The 27,859-nt window shown below is 39.4% G+C and overlaps 1 protein-coding gene across 3 annotated transcripts in view; it reads right to left on the bottom strand.

Annotated features, from left to right (window-relative positions):
- The window catches only part of PAK1 (p21 (RAC1) activated kinase 1), a 203,297-nt gene that overhangs the window by 101,084 nt on the left and 74,354 nt on the right, over positions 1-27,859 (bottom strand). Inside the window, exon 1 of one of the 3 annotated variants that reach the window (XM_012545318.3) lies at positions 8,250-8,760. The exons of the other annotated variants lie outside the window; for them this stretch is intronic. The gene's annotated coding sequence lies outside the window, so the exon portion shown is untranslated. Of the gene's footprint in view, positions 1-8,249; positions 8,761-27,859 lie in introns of those variants that run through there. 3 annotated transcript variants of the gene reach the window in all.

Genomic DNA, 27,859 nt, shown 5'->3' with positions numbered 1-27,859 from the left:
ACAAGATCACAGACCCAAAGCTGAAAGAGATCTCTTAGGTTATCAGTTATCAGGAGGAACCTGAGGGCTAGGAAAGTGACATAACTTGCCTGATGGTAAATGTCAGAAGTGGAATTCTGACACCAAAGAGTAATTCTTTCCAACATGACTCAGGCAATGGTGTGGGTTGAATTAGTTGAAAAAAATGGCCTTCCCCCAATAATAATAGAAAGGACTCTTCACCATTCCTGAAATGCTCATAGTGTGAGTGCTTTTACTCATACTAATCTTTCCACCTGAAACGCATACCACTCTTTTTACTTGTAGAGATCCAATCTGTCCTCCCAGGCCTTGTACCTTCTCCAGGAAGCCTTTCTTGATCTTCCATCTGGATGAGCTCTCTCTTGCCCCTAAGCTAAGGAAACGTTTACTCCTTATGGAGTGATGTATGTCTACCTCTCATCCTTCCTACTAGATAGGGAGCTCTCCAAGACCAAAGGGTAGTGTCTTCTTCAAATATGATTCTTCCCAGTTTATAATGCAGGTTTGTACACACAACGTATACAGGTCTGGCCACAGCAAGAAAGCAATATCGCTCCACACTCTTTAACCCAACTGTATCTCATTCAACACTGGCCATCAAAAGCTCTACTGTCTAACCAAACTCTTGCCTTCTGTTTCCTCCAGCCCTCTTGTCTACTTCCCTAGGTTGGAAATGTTCTCCGTCTCCATTGTTACCTGCTATAGTCCTCCTTTCCTTCAAGGTCCAAGTCAAGTGTCACTTCTTCCTAAAGCCTTCCCTAATTCACCTCAGCTGAAAAGCAAACTCTTTCCTCTTCCAGTTTCTCATGGAATTTTAATATATTTTAAAAAACACTTTTTTAAGAATTAAAAGTATCCAAAAATATAATGGGCTGCAAATTCCCCAACACTAGACGTCTTCAAGTGAAAACTAGGTGACTATTAAGGATATTCAAAAGGGAATTTCTATTCAGGACCAAGCTGGACCAGATGATCTGATTTATTCCACCATTAAGTTCCAAAAAACAGCAAGTGAACCTAGGGGATTCCCTAGGACTGTGAACAATAGTTGCTGCTGTGATCCAAAATATCATTTTTCTCTCTCTGATAGAGCAACCCATCCATAGAGGAATCCATCCACAACCCACCCATAGTATCTCATCCTGTGGCACTTTCTCTTTTGCTATAAATCCTAAAGCAGGCTAGAGGCCACCTGATTTTTTTTTTTTTTTTAGTTACTTGTTCATCCATTATCTCTCTCTCACCCCATGGGATCAATCAATCTTTTTCAATAATGTTGTTCGATTTTTTTCAATTGTGCCTGACTCTCTGTGACCCCATTTGGGTTTTTTTTGGCAAAGATACTGGAGTGATTTGCCATTTCCTTCTCCAGCTCATTTTACACTTGAGGAAACTGAGGCTTACAGGGTTAAGTGACTTGCCCAGGTCACATTGCCAGAAAGTGACTGAGACTAGATTTGAATTCAGATCTTCCTGACTTCAGGTGCAATGCTCTACTAGACCACATAGCTGCTCCCATTCTCTTTTATGCCACTTCTCAAATCCTAGGTATTGGTAGTGATATACAGGTTAAATCAATAAATATTTAAGTTTAAATCAATATTAAATCAATAAACATTAAGTACCTACTATGTGCTCAGCATAGTAGGCAAAAGATATATATTCCTCTCAAGGAACTCACAATCTAATAAAGGAGAAAACATGGAAACAACCATGTACAAACAAGATACAGAAAGGAAATATTAGTTGATCCCAGAGGAAAGAAAGGGATGATTAAAAAAGACTCAGAAATGCTTCTTCAAGAAAAGAAGATTCTTGCTGAGATTACTTATGTTCCCTGTTCCTGCCTTTCTTCACATTCTCAAGATGTAGCACAATGCTAGGTCCTAGAAAGCACTTAACATTTGACTCAGCTGCTTTTGCCTTCTATTCTTACTGTCACCATCCTAGCACACACTATTTCCACTAGCTTAGGTCATTGCAAAGGTCTCCAAGTTTTCCACCTTTTATACACAACTGCCAGATTAATTCTCCTGATCCACAGACCTATGTTCATCTACAACTCAAAAACTTCCTTAAGCCCCCATTGGGTACAAGGTCCATTCTGCTCTCATAGACCTCACACACGATGTGCTATGATCCTACCCTCCTCAACTCCTTTTAATGCTTTTCCCAGAATCATAGAATCTAAGACTTCAAAGGGACCCTGGAAATCACCTAGCCCAAATTACTCTTTATAAGTGAGAGAACAGGATTCAAGATGAGGGACATGGACTTTCTAAAAGTCATACAGCCAACAAATGTCAGAACTTCGATGTGAAACCAGGTCTATTAAGTTCAAGCTCAGTATTTTTTCCTACTGCACCAAAACTGCTTCCCATGTAGGGGTGTCGATGAAGATTCCTTCTTTTTTACAGGTGAGGAAGCTTGTGGTCTCACTTGCCAAGGTGACAAAAGGAAACTTGTGATGGCAAGCCAGCTCTCTGCTCAAAAGGCTTTCTGCTGTATTACATAGCACTGGCTCTGAGGCCAGAGGCCCTGAATGTGAATCTCTACTCTGGGGCTTACTGGGTGACCTTGAACTGACACCTGTCTGGGTTTTGTTTCCTCATCTACAGAACCAACAATTCTTAACTTTTATGTGTGTTATAGATCCCTGTGGAAGTTTGCCTATGGATCCCCTTTCTCAAGAAAATGTTCTGAAATAATTAAAGGAAATACTAAATATCAGTTACAGGGTATAAAAATCAAAATGCATTTTTATTCATCCAAATTCATGGAGTCCCTAAAACCCATGAGTCTGTGGACCCCAAGTTAAGAACTTCTGGACTAGATGATTGTATAGTCCCCTCCTGACCTAAAATATGATATTGTTGATGCTATTGCATACCAATCTCTTCACTCCCAGATCAGCCACCAAGTTGCCTGTTTTTCTTGCCTCCCTAGCTAGGAAGGGCTCATCTTTGCAGCCTGATACACACTCTGGACCTGACTTCGTGATTCTGCCAGCCAGAAGCTGACTTTAAGAAAGAGAGGTGGGGGAGTAAGGGGTAGAGAAGAAAAATTTGCCTATGTCACACAATTCCGTGATGTGGCGAGTCACAGAGGGAGCTCAGCTCAGCTCAGCTCAGCACTGAGCCATCCAAATGGCCCTGAGCCAGGAGGAGAAGTTAACATGCTGCAACCCTGCTTCTCTTCCAAGCTAAGGATTGTGTGTCTGGCCAGGGCACCGAGGCCGACCAACCGGCTTTTCCCCATCTCATCAATGCAAATTTGGTGGGTAAGCAATCAGAATCTAAGCTATTAAAAGCTGGAAGAGGACTTGAAATATAGATCTGGTAGAGCTGGATGGGGCTTAGATCACAGAATGTCAGAACTGAAAGGGGCCTGAATGAGAGAACACAGAATGAGAGAGCTAGGACAGACCTTAGATTGAAGAATGCCAGATCTAGAAGGGGCTTTAGAAAACAAATTGTCGGAGATGAGAGGGGACTTAGAACAGAGAATACAGAATGTCAGAGGCATAGAGAATGTTGCAACAGACAACCTTAGGGTTATAAGAGACCTTAATGAAGAATGTTAGTGACGGAAAAAGAACACAAAAAAAGGGCAGCTATATAGGATGTTAAAGCTGAAACATCTTAGAATACATATAATCCAAATTCCTTATTTGACAGATTAGAAAAATGAAGAAATAAAGAAGGGGGGAGAGGAGCAGGAAGAAACCTGCTCAAGATCACTGAAGTTAGTAACTAGAAAATAAGGAGTGATTCTCCCAATTCCCAGTGTAAAGCAAGGAGGAAGAAGTAGGGAAAAGAAGAAAAGAAGTGAGAGAAAAGGAAAGCTCTCCATCCTACTAATACTAGATAAAGGTCTCAATCCCAGCTAAATCCAACAGTGGTGAGGGCTCTGGCTTGAGGCCCATGGGCACTGGTTACCCCCTAGAGCCAGACTTTCCCAGGCTCACTCCACAGCTGCTGGTAGTATAGGAATAGAAAAGTCTCCTAAAGTCAAATGACTCAACGGAAAAGGAGTTTGGTCTGAGTGTTCAGATGACCCTTCAGCTCCTGAATTATTTCCTTTGATCTTCCTTAAAAAAAAAAAAATCCATCATCAATCAAATCATCTATCCAATTCAACAAATATTTATTAAAAACTTGAACCCTGAAGGTGTCCCCAGCAAGGTCATACAAGGGATATACCTAGTAGAGATTCTAAGCAGTGGAGGGAATAGTGATTTTAGTTTCTTCATCTATAAAATAAGAAGTTGGTTACTTGCAGTTCTCTGTCTTAGGACACTAAGAATAATCTGCCATGAAATCAGATAAGTGAGAGATGCCAGGGAGTTGAGGTGGAGAGAAAGCCCTCAATCCAAGCAGAGGGAAGTGAACAGAACCAGGAAAACAGTTTATAATGTAACAGAAATAATACAAAGACAAACATTGAAAGACTTAGAAACTCTGATCAATGAATGCAATGACCAGCCACAATCCCAGAAGACTAATCATATGACATGCTACCCATTCCTAATAGGGACAACCAGTACAGGCTGAGATCTATTGTTTTCTGGCCAATGAGGGAATTTGTTTTGCTTATCTATACATGTCTGTAATAGTGTATTTAATTCTGCTTTCTTTCTCAGTGGAAGGTGAGGATTTTTGTTAACTGAAAAAAACAAACAAAAAAGATCCCTTAAATACATTATCTTATTTGGTCATCACAAGAAGCCTTCAAAGTAAATGACTATTTTATGATTATTGTTAATAATAATTATGCTTATTGAATTAAATCAGGCTCAGGCTGATTTGCCCAGTGTTATCCCTAAAATTGACCTCCTGTATCCTATCCAGCTCACACATTTTTCTCACATACTACATTGTGACAAGCCAAAAATGGAACCCAGGCCTTCCACCCCAGTATCAAAGCTGTCACTTCCTTGTGGGTTGAGAGATAGGGAGAGAGAAAGGAGAAAACAGTAATTGCAAATTTTAATCTACCTGATCTAAGAGTTAGACAGGCCACCCACCACCTTGCCATTGAGAATAATTGTTCAAACCTGCTACAGATTTGTAGGTATTCCATCTACAGCCACATGCCACATAATCCAGCTCTAGATCACCAATAACAAGTCTTTCCATGAACAATCTCTGAGACTGGAAGTCCTTAGTGAATTTAGAACTTGGAACCTGGACCTCTATCTAGGCAGCTCCTAAAGACTCAGTGCAGATTCAGAATTGCTCACCAGCTTCCTACCACTCATTTCCTGTGTCCATTTACTCACTCACCTCTGCTGTTATTCTCAAAACAGAAGCAGGCTTAGGAATTATAGGATTTGGAGTCAGAAGGGGCCTTATAATAGAGAAAGTCAGAGATGAAAACTACCAAAATGCCATACAGTCACAACCACCTCTTTTTGTAGTGAGGCTATAAAGAAGAAATTTGCCAATAAGATCACACATCATAAGTAGACAGAGCAAATTGTTTTACTCTAGCTGTGCAATGTATTATAAGGGTTTTATCTTTTTTCCCCAATGAGTAGAGAACTAAGGAGAAAATAAATGCTTGATAATTGAAAAATTAGATTTTTAAAAAAAATAATGAATAGGACTCTTAAAAAAAAAAAGTCAGAACAGAGACTTGAACTCAGGTCCTTTGATTCCAAAGTCAATGTTTTTTCACTGCACTGTGGTGAAGTGAAAGTAGCAAGTAATCAGTGAGGAAGAGAGGGCAATGAATAGGCATATGGGGATATGGGGAAGAAGGGACAGTGCTGAGAAGCTGGGTAGGCACAAGGTTTCCCAAACATAATCCTAGAGGTCTCTACAAAGAGAAAGCTTCTGGTTAAGAGGGAAGCCTAAGCAGAAATTTCAAGAGGAACTTTCATCTAGAGTGGCTTCTAAAGGAAGGGGAGCCTGGCAGTTACTAGAAATGGGGATGGCTAATAGAGAGAGGACAATGGAGAAAAGGAGTAAGAATGGCAAGAGAAGAAAGTGGAAGGAGAAAGACAGTGAGAAGCTGAAAAGGGTAATGAATAAGGAGGATGAATGGGATGAGAATAAATATTTAGAAGAGGAAAGAGTAAGAGGTAAAAGAGACAAGATGGAAGGAGTGGAAAGAGAAAAAGCAAGGAGGAAGAAGTAGGGAAAAGAAAAGTGAGAGAAAAGGAAAAGAGGATAATAGGAGAGGGAGAGATAAAAAAAGGAAGAGAATAATAAATGGGAATGGGAAAGATGGACAGAGGGAAAAAAGGAAGAGATGGGAAGAAGTAAAAAGGGGAAAGGGAGGGATGAATGGGTGGATAGAAGATGAAAAAAAAAAGAGGTCAAATAGAAAGTAGAAGGAACAGTGAGAAGATCCTTGAAAACAACGCTTCCATATTTCTTGACCAAGATAACAAAAGAGGAAGGAAAGAATTTTAGAAATCTCCCAAGTTTTTTCCTCTTCTCATCAGAGACTTTTGTCTGTCTATCCTCACACCCAGCTAGCCTAGTAGGTCTCAGTAATCACTTGCTAGGCAGCCCTTTCAGCTGGTAAACTCCCTGAGGACAAGATACAAGAGGTATTGGATCTCCTTCCCAAACAAAAAACGACTACTTCATCACCAAGCCCAGCTAGACCCTTCTCCTTCCCCTTCGCCATTTCCCTAAAATATAAAATGTTCAAGGTAGAAGAGATCTTAGAATATGGAATGCAAGTGCTGAAAGGTACTTTACCTTAGAACAAATATTTTTAGAGCTGGGGAGAATTTCAGGATCAACTGGTCTGAGGGGTTTCTCAACCTGGGGGGTCAAGACTTTGGCAGTTGAAACATATATATAAAACTGCATTTCAATATAAATTCATTATTTCCTATGTAATTCTACATGTTTTGTTTTATGCATTTAAAAATATGATGCTGAGAGAGATTCCACAGGCTTTGCAAGGTGACTAAAGAAGTCCAAGACACAAGAAAACATTTTAAAAGTCACAATTCCATTTTATAGATGAGATAACAAGGTCAAAGGGGAAGTACTTATTCTCTATAGAAACTTTTGTTCAATAAATGAATTAATGAATTAATGTTAAACCTGTCATTAGCTCAGAGGCAAAGACCAGTTTACTGCACCACCACCATACACTCTTCTACGAACCCCCCCTCCCAATAAAATAAACATCAGCATTCCCCTCACCATGAAGTCACTGAGTCTTGGCCATGCTGGAGTATAGCAGACTCCAAGCCTGAAAAGGCATTTAATCTAAGGGGTAGGACACCTGAGTCCTATTTCTACATCTGTCTGTCTGCTAGGGGAGAAGGGCCTCAGGAAGTGTGATTTTAGAGTTGAAAGTGACCTTAGAAATCATTTAGTCCAATCTCCATATCCTACCTGGGAGAAACTGAAGATTCAGAGAGAAATAACTTAAACAAGGTCAGACAGATAATAAGTGCAAAATTAGCATTAGTAGCCAGGTCCTTAGATTCAAAATCCATTGTTCTTCCTCTTTGGCTGGACATTGATGGAAACTAACCCCACCCCATGCTCTGATCTCACTCTCACCCCCTAAGGAAACTCTTAGCTCAAACAGAATCAATGGTCAGTCAATCTGAAAGGGGAAAAAGCCTGGTCTGGGCCCCTCCAGGGACGCAGGGCCCCCAGCTCCCAGAGAAGGAAGTGGTTTAGTGCAAACAGCTTCGCTCAGAAGAGCAGTTCCCCAAAAGCACGGCTTCCCCTTGCCTTTCCCAGGGTGCTCCTCCCCACACTCGAACCTGTGCACCCTAGCACTGCAACGGGCACCTGTGCGGGGCTCGGGACAGACGCATTCCAGGCCGGGTTTTCATCTGTCCCATCCAGGAGCTTACCACGCTAACCGATTTATCAGTCGAGAACCCCCAAGGAATCGGAAAATGTGGGGTCCCTTCCCAGCCCCTTCCAAGGAACCTTTAAAAAGGGAGCCTCAAAATCTGAATCTGAGGTCCCATTTTGCAAGACCCCCAGAACACCCCCAGAATGCTGGGGGAAGGGAGAAGTGGCCAATCAGTCCCTCCCGGAGGGAAAGCGCAACAACCCTAGAACCCGGAGGCTTCCTCCCATTCTACAAAGACCCCCGGGCTAAACTGCTGGGGTGCAAAGGCAGAGCAGTCCCGCCTCCAGCGCCGGAGCTCGTCTAGCCCCAAGAGGTTCCCCGCAGCCGCACCAGCCCTCTCCCCTCCCCCCGGGAGGCCCCCGAGAGCTGCCCGCAGTGGGAATTACCTGGCGCAGCGAAGAGCCTGCCCCAGCATGTCCCGTCCTTTTCCCTGGCCTGGCCCAGCCAGGCTCGTATCGCGCAGCAGAAACGAGGGCGGCTCGCACGCCCCGCGCCCCAGCCTGGAGCTGGAGCACAAGGCGAGGCTAGGTAGCGGCGCCGGCCCGCAGGTCTCCCTCTGCCGCAGTCGGCGCACGCGGGGCCAGCCCAGCCGGCCCGCTGCCTCCTTCGCCTAGCCCGGCCTGGACAGGGCTCGGCTTCCCCGAGCTGATGCGCGTTGCTCGCCAGCTCCAGTCCGGCCGGGTAGGGTTACAGCGCCCAACAGGAGGAGCCGAGTCGCGGTTGGCAAAGGTGGGAGGGGGGAGGGGTGAAGCAGAAGGGGCGGAGGGAAGCGTAAACCACAGACCCGACTGGAGCCTCCTCCTTTCTCCAGCCAACGAGCTGGGGGAAGCAGTTTCTCCTCCCCGCCTCTCCCTTATTTCATCCCCGAGCCAGACTGGACAGAGGATTCAGCTGGATAAGATTTTCATCTCCACGCAAAAGCTGCCCCCAAGGGGCGTACTCCGGTCTCGCCCAGCGGCACAAAAAACGTGGAAGGACCGCCCTGGGACATCAATTAATCATCAACTTTCTGCCCACCCAGGAATAAAACTCGATGTTCCTAGGACACCACTGAAAAAACGCACCCACCTCCCCACGCCCAGTAAAGGAAAGGAGAGGAGGGAGAAACCATCTCTTAATCTCTTTCTGGGTTTTAGGATCCCTTCAAAGCACTAAAATGCTGTGATTCTAAAAGCATCTGAAGTTATTCATCTCGATATCAATGCCGCCCCCCACGCCCTAACCCCCAGCACAAAGCTGAACCCAGCATGCTTAAGAGATGATGGGCGAACAAATGAATGTATGATCAATGCCTTCCCTGATCCCAGGATCCTTCTAAAGGCATAAGAAGAGTGTGTAGTGTGTGTGTGTGTGTGTGTGTGTGTGTGTGTGTGTGTGTGCATGCGCTCGTGTGTGTGGAGGGAGGGGCGGGGGGGGGGGGGGGGGGGGGGGGGGGGGTAGGGGAGGGGGAAGAGTTTGAGCAGCAATGGAAAAAGAGCTGTATTTTTACATTCAAACATTCAAATCCTAATTCTGTCTCTGAATGACCTTCAAGTCATTACACTTTGGTTCAGTTTCCTCAAATATTATCTGAAGACTTTGGAATGGATCTTCTCTATCGATTGATCCTTACAGTTCTAAATCCTTTGAACAACCTTATGAGGTGAAAGTCAGGTTTTTGGGGGCAGTGGGGGTGGCCAAGAAATTAAATGCAACAAATATTTATTGACAGGAACTGGGGCTCCAACCCAACCCAATAGTCAAGGAGGTTGAGTGTTCATTACTAGAGATGGAGGATGGGGAAGAGAACGCTTTTAGTGTATAGCCTATGGTTACAAGTCGACAGCAAAATAATTTGAGGAAGGAAAGAGTATTACCAAGGGGAGGGGGAAGAGACAAGAAGAGGAGGAAGAAAGAGCTCAGGAAAGGTTCAGCATAGAAGGGGCACCTGAATTGAGCCCCGAAAGAGGCTAAGACTTCTTAAGGAAGGAAACTAAAAGACAAGAGCTGAGGAAGGAGATAGCCTGTGAAAAGGCATGGAGATGAGATGCCAGGTCAGATTCTCATTACCCATAGCCTGAATTACTGAACAGTTTCCAAAATGGTCTCCCTGCCTCCAAACTGTCCACCATGTGCAGTTGCCAAAATAATTTCCCTAAAAAACACCTAGCTCAAAAACCTTTTAGGGCTCACTGTTGCCTGGGGGGTGGGGGTGGGGGGAGAGAGAGAAATCTTAAGCTGACATTGCAGGCCTTCCATGATCTGGATCTTACCTACCATTTCAGTCTTCTTTCATCCTACTCTCCTTCCAGAAGCATAAAAATGGGCCAATCACAATCCCCCCCCCCCACTTAGATACTGCACTTCTTCCCAGTATATTCACAAGTTATTCCTCATACCTGGAATATCCTTCCTTCTCATCTCTGATACTCAGAAACCTTTGTCTTTTTTCAAAACAACTCAGGTACTATCTTCACTATAAAGCTTTCCCTGATCCACTTTGGTCATTTCTTCTTTCTAATTTTTTTTCTTTTGCTATACTTGCGGGTGTACTTATTACATCCCCAAATAGATGCCAAGTCTTTTGGTTGAAAGGATTATTTCATTTTCATTTTATATCTCTAATGTATTTTTGTGAGAATCAAATCTGACAAGTTTTAAAACCCTATATGCTTGTGAGCTATTCTTACTCTACATAGTAGATTCTTATAAATGTTTGCCTAAATTCAATTAAATTGAAGAATAAGTATGAGTCAGACTCTCGAAAGCCTTAAATTTGGGGGAGGCCTTTGTATTACATCTCAGGAAGAAGCAATTCAGAGCCACTAAGATTTGGGGGGCAGAATAGGGACCTGAGCCTTAGGAAGATTCATTTTGTGTGGAAGGTAGACTGGCTAGAGCAGAAGCAAAGAGAACAATTAAAAGTCTTTTTGTCAGCCTTTCTACTGTAAGCGTTTTCATATCGAATAGCAACAGTAAGAGGTGATGCACAAGAGAAGTGGCCATGTAAACAAAGAGAAAGGAAAGGATGCTAAGGATGTCTCGGGGAGAAATCACAGGATCTGTCAGTTGCCTGGATATAGGGGTGGGGAACAGAATGCCTAAGGATCCTGAAATGTGTGGAATGACTTTAAGGTCATAGTGGAAAAATGGAAATTTGGAGGAAAAAATGGGTTTAGGGCAGAGGCTCTTAACACCTTTTTGTTTTATGGATCCTTTTGGCATTGTGGTGAAACCTACAGAGCTCCACCAGAATGTTTTTAAATGTATGCAATATATAGGATTTCAAAGGAAATCAATTATATTGAAATACAGTTATTAAAATTTGGGGGCAAAGCAATCAGGGTTAAGTGACTTGTCCAGGATCATGGAGCTAGTAAGTGTCAAATGTCTCAGGCCAGATTTGAACATTGAGGTAATATGATTCATCAAATATCATTTATATTGCTAGGAAGGAGAGAATTTTCCCTTTGCAAATCAAGCATCACATAAAGGTAGCCACTTATTATGATTCTTCATAGGGCAGGCTCAATGAGGGAAATAAAATGGCCATCCCAGATGTGACTGATCCTCCACAAGGACATCATACCAACCTGAATCTATACCTACATCCCAGATTAGTGTCTGAGACTGAATTGAACCCAGTTCTTTCCTCATTCTTTGTCTAATGCTCTATCTGCTCTGCCATCTAGATCATCAATTCAAGTAGAGACTGGATCTGGACTTGTCAGGGAACTGATTGAGGGATAAATGTTCAGGTAAGAGTTTATTTGGGCTGCCTCTCTGGATCTGCTATCACTTGTCCTAATCCTGCCCTCTGGGACTATATATAAACATGTACCTAGCTGGTAGGTACTACCTAGTCCTACTGGAGGGCTTCTCCATGTCCTTCAAAACTTTCAATTTATGATGTACCATTTCTGGACCACTTTTCATCCTGGTTACTCCCCCTGGATATAGTCTAGTTTGTCAATGTACATTTTAATGTAGCTCCTAAGCCACTGAGCAGAGTCCAGGGTTCAGGAGATAGGGTTACCTCCTCTTTCATTATTTGAAAATAATGAATAATAACAATAATAAACAATAACTTGCATTTATATAGTATTTACTAAGTGTTAGGCACTGTGCTAAGTGCTTTACAATTATTATCTCATAACAATTCCAGGAGTTAGGTGCTATTATTATTGCCATTTTACAAATAAAAAACTGAGGCAAACAGAAGGTAAATGACTTCCAGGATCACACAGCTAGTCTATGTCTGAAACTGAATTTATACTCCAATTCTTCTACTACTCCAGATGTGGTAAGACCAAGGCAGAAGAAGATGGCATGTACTCCCTTTGCTTTGGATGTGATGCTTCTCTTAATGCAATCTATCAATTTATGTGTAGTCTCCAAAGGAGAGCTCACTGGGGCAGGAGAGGTGTTTGGTAATAAGCCTCCCCATCCTTTGGCCAGACATGATCAGGCTACAACATTATGTTACCAATTGTGACTACTAAATTACCTTCCCTGCATGTCTGAACACCTGAAAACAAACAAACAAACAAACAAAAAGTAGAATTAAATATGCTATGGAATATGTATTGAGTCTGCCAGGAAGTGGACCACTCATGTATTGAGAATGAGAGATATTTCCAATGGCATCACCCAAATGGTACATTAGCACATAATTCTGAGATACTCAACAGAGCCAAAGAAAGCCTTCACCATGTTGAGTGGGTGAATGCTCTAATCACAGAAAAAGAGAAACCAGAATCGTGAAAGACAGGAAAGTGTCTGTGTGTGCTGGTGATTAACAATCTGTATCAGTGGAGGGAGAGCTCATGCAAATATCACAGTTTCAGGAAAGCAATCACATATTGTTGGGTTTTGCTTTTTTTTGACTGCCACATCACATGTCTAAAACTGAACCTGTTTTAATCCCTGCTAAATTCCATCTTTATCATCATAGTTGACACTTCTACTGACCTTGATAGGTACTTCCTTCCTTGAGTAAAAATGGCAGCATGTGCTGGATTTAGAAAAAGAGAGGATATGGTTCAAATTCTGGCCTTGCCACTTAACTACTATGTTACCCATGAATAAGTCATAGCACTTAAGCAACTTACCTCTGATTAAATTTCTTCATCTATAAAATGGGAGAGTGGAAATGGATGGCTATGAAGTCCTTTCCAGCTTAAAGTCTACTATCCTCTGATCCTCACAAAAATGCAGTGAGACAGGGCTAATGAACAGCAGAGAGATTTAAACCCAAGTCCTCTGAATTTCTACTACACCATCCTACCCATCAGTTCATATCTATTTAAATCTTGACTCTCCCAACCAAAAGATTCAAGTTAAGTCTCCTCTCAGTTTCATATCATCCCCATATTAGATACACAATAGCATTGAAGGCACTGCTAACAATAGCAGATACAATAGCAAACAAGTAGCTGTAGAACTGAGAAAAATTAACAAGCTAGTTCACACATTATACTTACATTTCAAGTTGCCAACCTCAAAAGCCACTGGGTCTTGGAGACCAGCATCGTTTATCTTTTATCATGATACTCCTTCCTTGCCATCATGTTACAAGCATGGTTGGGTTGTTCTCCCCACCCCCTGCTCTTCGGAGCAGGTATAACAGAAATAGATCTGTTCAGGGATCAGAATCCCATTTCTGATGCTTATTATCAGAGTGAAGTTACATGAATCACATAACTAATAGTTCCAGGCCTGTTTCTTTCTATATAAATAAAGAGGTGGAAATAGAGGTCCTTCAAAGTGTCTTTTCAAAAATATATTTAGGATACTATGATTCTATGAACCAATTCAAGGGATGGAAAGGAGTGGGGAGAAAAGGAAAATCTTCTTTATATCTTACTACTGTCTGAGGCAATTAAATGATGAGTAGACAGAGTGCCAGGCCTGGGTTCAAAAAGACTCATCTTCCTGAATTCAATTCTGATTTCAAACACTTACTAGCTGAGCATGTCATTTAACTATGTTCACCTCAGTTTTCTCAGTTGTAAAATGAACTGGAAAAGGAAATAGTCAGCCACTCTAGTACCTTTGCCAAGAAAATCCCAAATGGGGTCATGAAGGCTGAAATGACCGAATAACAACAACTCTGTCTAGCTGCCATCAATTACTTATGAACTCCACACTTGAATTTCCGGTTGCCTGAGGGACACTTTAGGACTTAGATGGTATAGAAAGATAAAATTAGATTTGGAAGTCAGAGTACATGTTCAGGTTCCAGTTTCTTGCTTTGCTGTGTGATTTTGGACAAGTCAGTTAAGAATTATAAAATGAGGAAGTTGAATTATATGATCTTTAATCACTAAACTCATAATCCAAGGATCTTTACCTGGAAGTCCCATCAGCAGCTCAAGATGTCTAAAATCAAACTTATTACCTGTTTCCTTAAGACCATTCCTATTTCTGGTTTCATTATTTTTTGAGGCATCATAATCATATCAGAATGGTAAGTTTAGAAATCAAAAGGTCTTGGTTCAAATTCTGCCTCAGACACTGTGTGATTGTAGACAAGTCACAATTTCTCCTAGCCTCACTTTCTCATCTAAAAAATTAGGGTGATTGCATTTAACATAACTACAGGATAAAAGAAATACTTAAAAGTTTACTGACCAAGATATACACAAGTATTATATGAATATAACTATTCTTTATGTATATAAAAACAGATCTAAATAATTGGGAGAAATATTAGTTGTTCATGAGTAGGCCAAAGCAATATAAAAATAATTTAAATGCTATTTAAATTAATGTACTTGTTAAATGCCATACTAATTAAATTATTACAGGATCATAGAGGTATTTTTTTTAAATGCCAAGTCATCTTTAGGCATCAAAGGGCAAGAACTTCCAAGAAAATGGGAAAAAAATGGAAAAGAAGGGAACCTATCAGTATCAGATTTCAAACCATATTGAAAAGTAGCAATCATCAAAATTATTTGATACTGATTAAGAAAAAGATTGATCAGTGGGCCAAATTAGGAACAAAGTATACAAAAGCAAATGAACTCATATTGAATGTTTGAAAAATTCAAAGACTTCATTTTCTGAGGTTACAACAAAAACTCCTAGGAAAATTAAAAACACTCTGGCAAAAAACTAGGCACAGATCAACAAATCATACCATGTAGCAACATAAGATCCAAAGTGTACATGACTTAGACAAAAAAGGATGACATCATAGATAAATTAGAGGAGCAAGAAAGAAATTACTTTTCAGATCTATGGATGGGAAGAGTTCATGACCAAATAAAAGATAGAGAGGATCACTGAAGAAAAAATGCAAGATTTTGATTACATAAAATTAAGAAATCTTTCCACATAAGACCAATGCAGCTAAAATTAGAAGGCAAACAAGCAACTGAGAAAAAAAAAATCTCTGCAGCAAATTTTTCTGACAAAATAAAATATCTCATTTCCAAGACATATAAGGAATTGATTCAACTTTATAAGATTAACAGCCTTTCACCGACTAATACATAAAGCAAAAAAATATGAATATGAAATTTTCAGAGAAAGAAATCTAAGCTATCCATAGCCCCATGGGAGAAAAATGCACCAAACTGTTGATAATTAGAGTACTACAAATTAAAGCAACTTTGAGGTTCCACCTCATACCCATCAAATTGGCAAAGTTGACAAAAAAGAAAAATGACAAATGCTAGAGGGGATATGAGAAAACAAGCACATTAATGTACTGTTGGTAGAACTGTGAACTGGTCCAGCCCATCTAGAAAGCAATTTGGGTTTGTGCCCAAAAAAGATATTAAACTGTGCTTAAGCTCTCTGAACTAACAAAATCCTTAATAGGCCAATACTGCCCCCCCCCCCAAATCACAGAAAAGTGAAAAGGATTTATATGTACAAAACTAGTTATAGTAGTTCTTTATATAGCAGGAAAAAATGGAACTTTCCAATCTGAAAGGACCTACTAGAACATAGAAGTTCCACTTAACTTGGGGTCCATGAATTAGTTTTGTTTTTTAAATATTTTCGATAACTGTATTTCAACATAATTAGTTATCTTTATAATATTATTAATTTTTATGCATTTAAAAATATTATTCTGAGAGGAATTCTATAGGCTTCACCAGACAGCTTGAAGGTGTTCATGATACACACAAAGTTAGAGTTCTGAGAAACAAAGGTCACCTTCCAGCCATAATATGACATATAGTAGGCAAAAATATCTCCCTGTAACTTCTCCACATCACACACATAAGTAAATAACAAGGGAATTGGTGTCACTAATAATAATAGCTAACATGTATATGGTGCTAAGATTTACAAAACGTTTTATGGATATTTTATCATTTGATCCTTATAACAACCTATGAGATAGGTGCTATTGTTATCTCTATCACACAGGAGCAGGAAGAAATTAAATGACTTGCCCAGGACCACACAGCTAAGAAGGTATGTGAGGCAGGATTTTAATTAGGGTCTTCCTAAGATTAAATTCATCATTCTCTCTATTCTGTCATTGCTTCTAGTTTGTATCTTCTGGGACCAAAGGGAACAAGTCTAACCTCTCCTCCATAACACATCTTCAGATATCTTCCTGCCCTTCTCCTGCTATCTCCCACAACTCTATTAAGCTATACCCACTTGGTTACATCAATGTGAGATGCCATGATTTCCCAAGTCTTCCTCATCACAGTTTTGCTCCTCCTCTAATCATGTTCTAGCTTTTCAATGGACCTCCAAAAATGAAATGCCCAGAACTAGATACAATATTTTAGAGATGGGATCTGACTAAGACAAACTCTATCACCTTTCTTTTTCTGGAGATGATGCCTCTCAATGCAGTCCAGGATTATCTGTTCTTCTTGGATTGTCATCATACTGTGAAATCTTATATTTACTTATTCTCTCTATCTCTCTCTCTGGTTCTCCAACCTGACACTTCCTTCTGTCTCCTTTCCTGGACTTTCATCCATTATCATTTCTGATAATTATGGAGGTCCTAATTGGTTCTGTTCTGGTTTCTCTTACTACATGATTTCATTTGGCAATCTGATCAGTTCTCAATTTCCAATAATCATCTCTATGCAGATGACTCACAGATCTGCTAATTCAATCCTAATATCTCTTGCTCTATAGTCTTCCTTTTCCATCTGCCTATTAGACATTTCAAACTAGATGTCCTGTAGGCATCTTAAGCCCAACAACTCCAAAATGGAACTTATTATCTTTCCCCCAACCCTCATCTCTTCCTAATTTCTCTATTACTCTCAAGGGTACCATCATCCTCCCAGTCACCCAAGCTCATAACCTAGATGTCATCCTTAATTCCTTACCCTCCTTTAACTTCCATATGCAACCAATAATTAAATCCTATTCACTTTGGTTTTGTAAAATCTTTTATATAGCTTCTCTTCTAGGATACTACAACCACCTGGCTACAGATCTTCATAACCTCATAGTTGACTACTGAAACTGCCTGCTGGTTGGTATCCCTCTCTCAAAGTCTTTAATCACTCTAGTTGGTCCTCCAGATGAAGATGTCAAGATGATCTTTCTAAAGCTCAGATTTGACCACATTACCCCCCTTTTCAAAAACATTCCAGTGATTCTTTATCATTTTCAAAGATTTTATAATCCTCTAGGATTCAAAGCTGCTCCTAAACTGGCCTTTTCCTACCTTTCCAATCTTTTTACATTAATCTCTCTTTCCCCCCACACACATATTCTGTTAAGGAGTAAGCCTGAATGCCTTGCTATTCCTCATCACCCCCACATTCCATATTCCGACTACTCATCTTTACCTATTCCCTTCCCTGGCTTCCTTTAAATGTCAGTCAAAATCCCATCTTCTACAGGAAGCCTTTCTTTGTCCTCCTTAATCTAAGTACTCTCCTATTGATTATTTCCACTTCATCCTGTTATATATCTTGTTTGTATACTGTCTCCTTCATTAGACTGTGAGCTCCTTGAGAGTAGGGTTTGTCCTACTCGCATTGAAAATTAGTTCAATAGGCAACACTATATATATACCATGAAGAATATAGCACCCTCCAAAATCTATGAAGAAATAATGAGGAAGAATAAGTGGATAGGGAAACAAAGGGTGAAGGAAGAAGACAAGGAAGGAATCCCTTGGTGGGGGAAGATTAACCAATAGTAAGCCAAGTTATGGAGTAGAATTTAATAAAAAGAGTTAGCAGGGATAGGAAACACATGTGTGTATTGGGATATGTGTGTGTGTGTGTCTCTATCTATCTATCTATCTATATATAAATACATAAATATATCTTTTCTTAACTGTAGCTTGATTGGGGGTAGTGAGGGATGAAAGGGAGATATGTGTGTCTATGTGTATGTATATATCTACATATGTATATATAAATATATCCTTTGGGGGTGGGGATGAGAGATGAAGAGAAGAAAAAAGAATAATGTAAATAAGGTATACAGCAGAGAACAAAAGAACAATTTACAAGGAAGTAAAAAAAGATAGACACTCATGAATATAATTTCCTCTACTAATATATACACTTTCTTAAATTGGTATTTATTGTTATATATTTTTAATCCTCTCTGATGTTCTGCTGGGCACATGATTCTCCTTTGTTTTGTTTCATTTTGTTTTGTATTGCTTTTCTGTTTTTCTTTTTGCTTATTCTGTTTCTTCAAATAAAATGAATTTGAGGCAAAAAAGAGAGTAAGATTTGTGTTTTACTTTTCCTTTTATCATTGATGCTTAGCTTGGCACCTGGAACATAGTAGGCACTTAAAAAATTCTAGTTGACTTTTCACATAAATTTTTGTCTAATCATCTCTCTTTTATCTTATATTTTGATAGTTGATTTTTTTTGATCCACATACATAATTTTACATTCAATTCTATGAAAATATTAGGTAGCATGACTGACAGGAAATAGGTGGCAATGTTAGGATTAGAACTCAGATTTCCTCACTTTAAGTCTTACTAAATAGTGCCAGCCCTCAGCGAACTTAACAGGACAACTTCCCATTCCAATTATCAAGGGTCCTGATTTAAGACTCAAATGCAGTCTGTGGTGTAATTAGAATGGGAAGAGACATTTTAGTGGTGTTGAAAGTTGGAAACTCATTAAAAGGGCCCCTGTCTGGCATGTTTTGAACCTGAAATGATGATTCTTTCAACTGCAATAATTAATATGTTAATGAGTTGTTCCCATCTTCTGTTTTGACAAGATAATAAAATTCCAAAATGTTCCAGGATTTACAAACAACTTAGTTGTTGTTAATTTTATTCTAAAAACCCACTTCTGCTGTTCCAGCATTATAAACCCTCAGGAAAGGTATTTATGGCATCTGTTAAAATAAGCATCAGGCCTAGGGAGTCTAAAATAATAACAAATAGCCTATGTATATCTGCATTTGCTCTTCTCAACTGTCTTGCAAAGTATACAGGGACATTGTTAGCTCCATTTTGCAGTACAGATACAGTAAATCTTAGAGAGGAAAAGCAGATTTGCCCATAGTCTACATGAAAAGCAAATACACAAGCCAAATTCATGTCTTGTGGAAACAACGGTAAACTGCTCCATTGAAACACAATATGGTCATTTGGGAGCAAAGATGTAAAAGACAATTTGGGGGCTGTTAGGTAACACACTCAATAGGGCACTTGGAACTAGGAAGAACTGAGTTCACATAAAGCCTCAGATACTTATTGTGTGACCCTGGTCAAGTATGTAAGCTCCAATTGCCTCAGTTTCCTCATCTGTAAAATGGGGATAATAATAACACTCATCTCCCTGTTGCCATAAGAATCAAATGAAATGAAAATATTTATAAAATGCTTAGCACAATGTCTGATTGAGAAAACATGCAACATAAATGCAAGCTAGTATTATTATGAATACTAGAATTTCAAAATAAATGTAATTTATCTGATTTTCTTTTTAGTCATTTTGTCAGAAAACCTGGGCTTTCGGCAGGCAAAATTTTTCATCTGAGAAACACAAGCCCCAGAAAGGAAGTAAATTTACAAGGTAACTAGTTTCAAAACTGGAAATCACAGAATCACAAAATCTCATCATTAGAAGGGACTTCAAAGGTCAATTAGTCCAACCTCTAAAAGAAAAAGCATCCCCACAGATGTATAACCAACCTCTGACTAATATAGATATAGACGTAGATAGATCGATATGTCTAGATATGGCAAATTATAAACAATAGAGGAAAAATGCTAACATTAAGGAGAACTAGGGTAAGTCTTCTTGTTGAAGACAGAGTTATAGCTGAGATTTGAAGGAAGCAGGAAAAGCATCAGAGATAAAGGAGAGAATTCTAGGCATGGGGAACAGCCAGCCAGTGAAAATGCAGAGTCAGGCTGTGGGCTCTCTTGTGGGAAGAACAGACTAGTGTCATCACTGAATTATAGTCAGATGTGGATAAGAAGAAGGTATAAAAAGACTGTTCTTCCTGAAATATAGCATCTACAACTGTGGGGTGCTCCAGATTACGGACTGAACAGGGCAGAGGACAAAGGGGCTGGCATTGCCCTAATTCTGGATTCTGGTTCTTGTAATGCAGCCTAAAACAAAGGTAGCATTTTTGACTGCCAAGCTATATTAAGTTTGCAATAATGGCCCCATTCTCCTAATTCCTAAACTATTTCCAGTGCTTACTAGTGTTGTTGCTATGTGTTTGTTAGTCACTGTCCTAGGTGCTATCAGAAATGCATGAGAGACATAGCAGGTGGCCCCAGACTGCTAGGAGTTTACAAACTTACTAAGGAATGAAATGCTGCATGTGATCACCCAGATTCTATTCTAGTCTCTACTCTTTCTCTATATACCCTCTCAGGGACCTAATTAGGTCCCAGGGATTGAATGATCATCTCTAGATTGACGATTACCCAATCCACACATTCTATCCTGGTTTTTTCTCCAAGCATCACCAATTGCCCGCTGGACATACCAAACTGGATGTGGCAGAGACACCACAAATTCAGCTTACCCAATACTGTATGCATTATCTTTTCTGTAAATGTTCTCTTTGTCCAAATTTCACTCTTTTCATAGAAGACATCACCACCATTCTAGTCTCCCAAATTTATAACCTTGGTTTCATTCTTGACTCCTCATTATTCCTCACCCCTCAAATCCAGTCAGTTGCTAAAAATCACCCTTTCTATCTCTGAGATATCTCTTTCTCTCCGCTTAACACACATACTGCTTAGGTTCTCATCACCTCTCATCTAAGTAATTACAGGAGGCAGTAGTTATGGAGCACCAGGTCTGGAGTTGAGAGGACTCACCTTCCAGAGTTCAAAGCTGCCCTCAGACACTCATTAGTTATGTAACCCTGAGAAAATCACCTAACTCTGTTTGCCTCCATTTCCTCATTTGTAAAATGAGCTGGAGAAGGAAGTGGCAAACCACTTACAGTATCCCTACCAAGGACATCACTGCCCCTTCCTTCACTCTCCAATCCAGCAAGATTGGTCTTCTCTCTGTTCTTCACATAGGACACACTCCATCTCCTTCTTGTCCCCATGCCTTTGGACTAGCTGTCCCCTGTCTGGAATAGATGTTCTCCTCATATCTGCCTCATAGGATTCCTACTGTACCTTCAAGACCCTGGTCAAGCTACACCTTCTACATGAAATTTCCTGATTGCCTCAACTGCTCCTGTCCTCCCTCACAAATTATCTGTTCGGGGCAGCTAGGTGACACAGTGGGTAGAGCACCAGCCCTGAAGTCAGGAGGATGACCTAAGTTCAAATCTGGCCTCAGACACTTAACATTTCCTAACTGTGTGACCCTGGGTAAGTCACTTAACCCCAATTGCCTCAGCAAAAACAAAAACAAAATCAAATTATCCTATCTTTCACAATAATGAATTTATTTGTATTTGTTCTCTTTTGCTAATTTCACATATACTTGTATATATCATCATTTTCTTCCTCTTTATAATGTGAGCTCTTTGTTTTAAGCTCTGTGGGAGAAGGGACTGCTTCAATCATAGTCATATTCTCACAGTAAATTTATAATATTTAATAAATTTATAACATAAGTATAAAATAAATATAAATATAAATAAATTTATAAATATAAATATAAATACTTAAATATAAGTAAGTGATTGAGTAAACATGGAACTAGACTTCAATCCCTGCTCATTACTCACTGAGCCAAATTGGACTTCAAGTATCTCTTTCCATCTTTGGGTCACCCTTTCTTCCTTTATAAAATAACAGGATTAGATGAGCTAAACAGTTCTCAAATTTTTAGTCTCGGGACCGTTTTACACTCTCAAAAATTGAGGACCCTTTTACATACTTAAAAATTAGGGGATCTCCAAGAGCTTTTACTTATTTGGATTATTTTCATCTATATTTACCATATTCAAACCTAAAACATCTTAATATTATTATGAAAATAGCTTTGATAGTAAGGATGCACTGAAAAAATCCCTGGGACCCTCAGGGAAATTAGAGGATTAATGATCTTTAAGAATTCTTCTAGCTTTAAATTCTTTGTGGAACCAAATAAAGAATTCAGCATCTGAGTAGGTATAGAGAATAGGACTGCAAAAAGCAAAATCTTCAACAGAAACTGTCTTGTTTCCTGATAATATAGTACTAAACTCAGGACTCAATGCACCAGGTCAGGTGATGAATAAATGTTTGTATACTTGAACTGAATTAGAAATGAGAAAAGAAGGTGATAGAAAAGAGGGAATAAATAGAGACTGTGAGTTGGGGAGCAGCAGGAGAAAGGACAGCACAGTATGGGTGGGGAAAATACTGCAGTCTAAATTTGATGACCTGGATTAGAGATACTGTTCTGATATTTACTAATTATATAAATTTAAAAGCCACTTTCTCTCTCAGGGCCTCAGTTTCTCCATATGGAAAATGAGAATAATACTTATGTAAGTGTTATTGGGACCAGTCTCATTGCTTGTTTTTTAAAGCTAAGCAACAAGCTCATTTTAATTGAAAACAGACTGAATGATGAGTTATTTGCAATGCCCAAGGAATTCCATGGGCCCAGACAGCCTCCCTACTTCTGGTCTTTAATGTCTCTCAGACATTGTCTGGAGGTTCCATGAAATCCATTCAACTAGAGATGGATTTTTATACCCCTTGTCCTTCCCTTCTATTAGAGGTAAGACTAAGTGATTACTCTCAAATTGGATAATTCAGTAAAATAGAAAGATAAGATTTGTTCTTTTTGGCCCCAAGGGAAGAATTAAGAGCAACACAGGAAGAAGAAGAGTTGCAGACAGGAAGATTTTGTACAACATAATGAAAAATTCTTAACAATTAAAGCAGTCCCTAAGTTAAATGGGCTGCCTCAGGAGGTTGTGAATACCTTATTATCCTCAAGTAGAAAATGGATAATCGATTGAGAGTGATGGAGAAGAAAGGCGGGCAGCTAGGTGGCATAATGAATAGAACACTGAGATAGGAATCAAGAAAATATCCTCCTGGGGTTCTCACCTCCTTGAGAAGTCAGGGAGAGTGTGACCACCTATGTGATAGTTTTCAACATTCCCCCTTGCAAAATCTTGTGTTATGAAAATACTTTTGACCTCTGGGATAAACTGAAAAGGTGTTAGGGACCCTTAGTGCTCCCTAGCCCATACTTTGACGATAGAGGAAAAGCACCAAACTAAAAGTAAGCAGACTGTTCCCACAAGCTCCTTGGACTGGACTCCATCATCTTCATGCTCCCAGGAAACTCAGCAACTGCCAAATACCACTTATATTGGTACTCATATCTCTTCATTAGCTTCAGGATTCTCTGTCTTACTGATTGAAGGGCTGGAGGACAGAGCATAGAACGCTTTCCAAAGCCTTCTTCATATACTACACACATATACTCACATATATGAATGTCTATAAATGCACATATATAAATTGCACATCATACATATTATTTATTTGTTATAGTTTTCTAATTGTTTGGGCTTAATTCCAGATAGCTCACCACCAAATCTTTCATTTAAAGAGGCTCATAGACCATCCAAATCTCCATTTCCCACCAACTTCCCACTCCTTGGACCAGATTCTACCCTATTCCCACACAGGGAACCTCCCCCTTCTGCTTTTTCATGCCGTCTCCTCCTTTTACATAACAGGCTCCTTGACAAAGGTAGGGACCATCTTTCTTTTTCTTATTTGTATCTCCAGTGCTTAACATTGTGCCTGACCTACTATTGTAGTTACTTAATAAATGTCTTTTGACTGACCAAGAGACCTGAGTTCAAGGCGCACCCCCACACTTATTAGTTATATTTTCTAATCTGTAAAATCCAGCCTGTACTTGGCTGGGAAGTTGATCTACTTGCCTTCTATGGTTCCTTATAACTCTTGAGAATCTTTGATCCTATGACCTACAGGTAAAGTCCACATGTGGCCACACCCATAACACAGTCAGGCCCAGAAAGGTTCCAGGGTATACAGTATGATTCAGTATTCAGAATCTAAACTCCTCTCCTACTTCCCCCCAGTCCCAAAGAGAGTGACAGAGGATTTATCAGGGGACACGGCTCTCAGAAGCTGGTCTCCAAAAGGATTTTTTTTTTTGTGGTCTGTCTGTCTTTTGGGAGGGCCATGCAGCTGCCCCAATTAGTCACAGCCTTAAATATGCATGTGTGTGTTGGTTTGGGATTGTAATCAAGTGGCACAGGGAGGCATCAAAACCCAATGGATTTGGTGTTTCTGAAAAGAGTCCGAAAGCAATGGTGAAGATCTGGGCCGAGCTGTGCCGGTCCAGCACCTGTCCAGGAGGGCTCTCCCCTCTCCTATGATCCTGCCTACACTTGGAAGAGCTCATCAGCCAGTTAGATTATCAGCCAGATAGTGAGAAACCCCCTAGCAGAGACCTCTAATGAAACCAGCGGGCCCATTAGCAATCGTACCGTCATAGTCATGATTTATAAATGTACAGATTTATAGAACTGTAAATGTCTAGTCCAACAGCTTCATTCTACAGATGAGGAAGCTGAGACCCAGTGAAATAATGAGACTTTGTCAAAAAAAAAATATATCATTAATCAGTGGTTAAAAAAACAACAACAATAACAACAACAACAAATTCTATTTAACTCCCATGTCTACTCAATAAACTCCGTCAGCTTCCTATTACCTTTAGAATGCAGGCAGCATAATGGATAGAATCATGGAGCTGAAGTCAAAAAAACCTGAGTTCAAATGCCGCCTCAGACATTTAATGGCTGTGTGACTAGGCAAGTCACTTAACCTCCATGTCTCAGTTTCCTCATGTGTAAAATGAGAATGATAATAGTACCTACCTCCCAGAGTGGTGGGCAGGATAAAATGAGATTTGGAAATTATTTTCCACATCTTAAAATGCTATAAAAATGCTAGTTAGCATAATAATATAATAATATATTATTACAATAGACACATAACATATATCCCATATATGTACACACACACACACACATATGTTGATACCCCCACTACAATATAAACTCCTTGAAGACTGACTATTTCAGAGAATTTAAAAGTTGGAAGGGACTTCAGCATCACTCTTTGTTTTTACATCTCTATCTCTTATTTAGCATGGTATCTAAAATACAGTAAGCACTTAATAAGTATTAAGAAATATTGATAGCAGCCCTTCTTGTGATAGCAAAGAATTAGAAAACGAGTAAGTAACCATTGACTGGGGAATGACTAAACAAATAGTGGCTAAGAACATTACTGTTCTTCTTTTTGCTGTTTTTAAAGTCATTTTAGTCATGTCTGTCTGACTCTTTGCATCCCATCTGAACCCCATAGAACAGAGATCTACAGGTAAAGTTCACATGTGGCCATATCTCCCATACAGCCAAGCCCAGAGAGGCTTTGGGGTATGCAGTGTGTGTCACTAGTTTCCCCCCCCCCCCCACTGCCCCAAAGAGTGGTAAAGAGAATTCTGGACAGAAGCTGAACTGACATAATTTGACCCAGACATTCTCTATCACTTTGACTCCTTTCAAGGGTTTTTTGGGGCTCTCTTAGCAAAGATACTGGAGTGGGTTGCCATTTCCCTCTCCAGCTCATTTTATATATGAGGAAACTGAGCCAATTGGGTTTAAGTGAGTTGCCTAGAATCACACAGCTAATAAGTGTTTGAGGTCAGATTTGAACTCAGGAAGATGAGTCTTCCTTATTCCCAGCTTAGGGTTCTATCCATTGAATGACTAATATGATGAATGCAGAAAAAGATGGTAAGAGTTCCATGAAGTGATATAAAGTGAAGTAAACAAAGCCAAGAAAACAAAACACATGACTACAACAATGTAAAAGAAAAGAAACACCACAAGATAATCCAAAGTGAATGCTGCAAAATTACAAAGAATAATCCTATCTCTAAGGAAGAGTTATGTGAAGAGATCTCTCTCCACTACTTTGCAGAGTTAGGAGGTCCACAGATACTGAATATACTTTCAGAACTTTCAATGCATTAATTAGTTTTGCTGATTTTTTCTTTTTCATCTTTTACTTTTAAAAATAGTATTTATTCAGCAAAATAACGGGTTGGTCATGTATACTTATTGTGTATCTAATTTATATTTTAATATATTTGACATCTACTAGTCATCCTGCCATCTGGGGGAGGGGGTAGGGGGTAAGAGGTGAAAAATTGGAACAAGAGGTTTGGCAATTGTTAATGCTGTAAAGTTACCCATGCATATAACCTGTAAATAAAAGGCTATTAAATAAAAAAAGAAAAAAGAAAAAAAATAGTATTTATTACATGGGATAGCTCTCCTCGTGAGAAGGTAAGAGAAATTTGGTGTTGTAATAAAAGATATGAATAAAAATTTATTTTACAAAGTAAAAATAGAAAAATAAATTTGTTGATTGATGCCAGTCCAAGGCCCTTTCCAATATGTTGCCCTACTTTAGTCACAGCCTAATTATATTAAATACCTTTGATTAAAAAAATCCAAAATCTATAAGAAACTGATACAAATATAAACTCAATGCTCATTTTTCAATAAGCAAATAATAAAAAGAGGATGTGCAAATGGAATTAATAATACAGTGTAATCAGAGAAACTAAATTTAAAACAATCCTGATAAACCATTTCGCACCCATCAAGACAGCAAAGATGGGAAAACTCATGGCTGGAATGGCACAATGGAAAAAAATTAAGTAGGCTAAGTTAGTGCTGGGGGGGCCTTGAGTTGGTTCAGCTCTTCTGAAAGACAACTTGTGATTATATAAGAAAATTCTATTAATTGTTTATCCTCTTTTACCCTTCACTTCTTCATTCCTCTCTAGACTTCTTTCTCTACCATGCCCAGGGTCTTCTCACCCATGACCTTCTTATCCTGGAAGATTCTTCTGTCCCCATGACATTTTCCTCTAATTGATCAGTCCCTTCCAAAACTTACTTTTTTAAAAAAGTATCTATCAATCAATCATGTTGACTCCTTCATTCCCCTCTGGGATCCACTTCTGACTCTTCAGATTCCTTCTCCATTGGTACCTTCTCTTGTCTCCCACCCCTTTTCAGTTTCCATTCTTTGATGTTTTCCTCTGAAATTCTCTTTCTTTTTTGCTTATTTTTTTTATTCCCAAAACTCATTACACATAGTAAGTGCTTAATGAATATTTGTTGACTTGACTTTAACCTCCAAATCCCACTCCTGGATCTACATCTCCAGTGAGGTTAACAACAGAAAGAAAAGACCTATATGGGTAAAAAATATGCAAAGCTATATTATTTGTGGCAACAAAATACTATAAAAAAGAATGTAATCAAACACTGGCACATGAATGGTGATACATAAAGGTTTTATAGATAGATAGATAGATACAGAGTTAGAGATAGAGATAGATAGATAGATAGTATATAAACATAATGAAATATTACTGTGCTATAAGGAATCATAAATATGAAGAATTCAGAAAAATATGGGCAAACTTATATGAAGTGATAGAAAGTGAAGACAGCAGAATGATAAAAATATACACAATGACTACAAGAATGTCCATTAAGTCAATATCAACAAAATCAATGTCAAATATCA

The sequence above is a fragment of the Sarcophilus harrisii genome, chromosome 3 (assembly GCF_902635505.1).
Source record: "Sarcophilus harrisii chromosome 3, mSarHar1.11, whole genome shotgun sequence".
Taxonomy (NCBI): domain Eukaryota; kingdom Metazoa; phylum Chordata; class Mammalia; order Dasyuromorphia; family Dasyuridae; genus Sarcophilus; species Sarcophilus harrisii.
The sequence above is the reverse complement of the archived record's forward strand: the minus strand, read 5'-3'. Positions and strand labels throughout refer to the sequence as shown.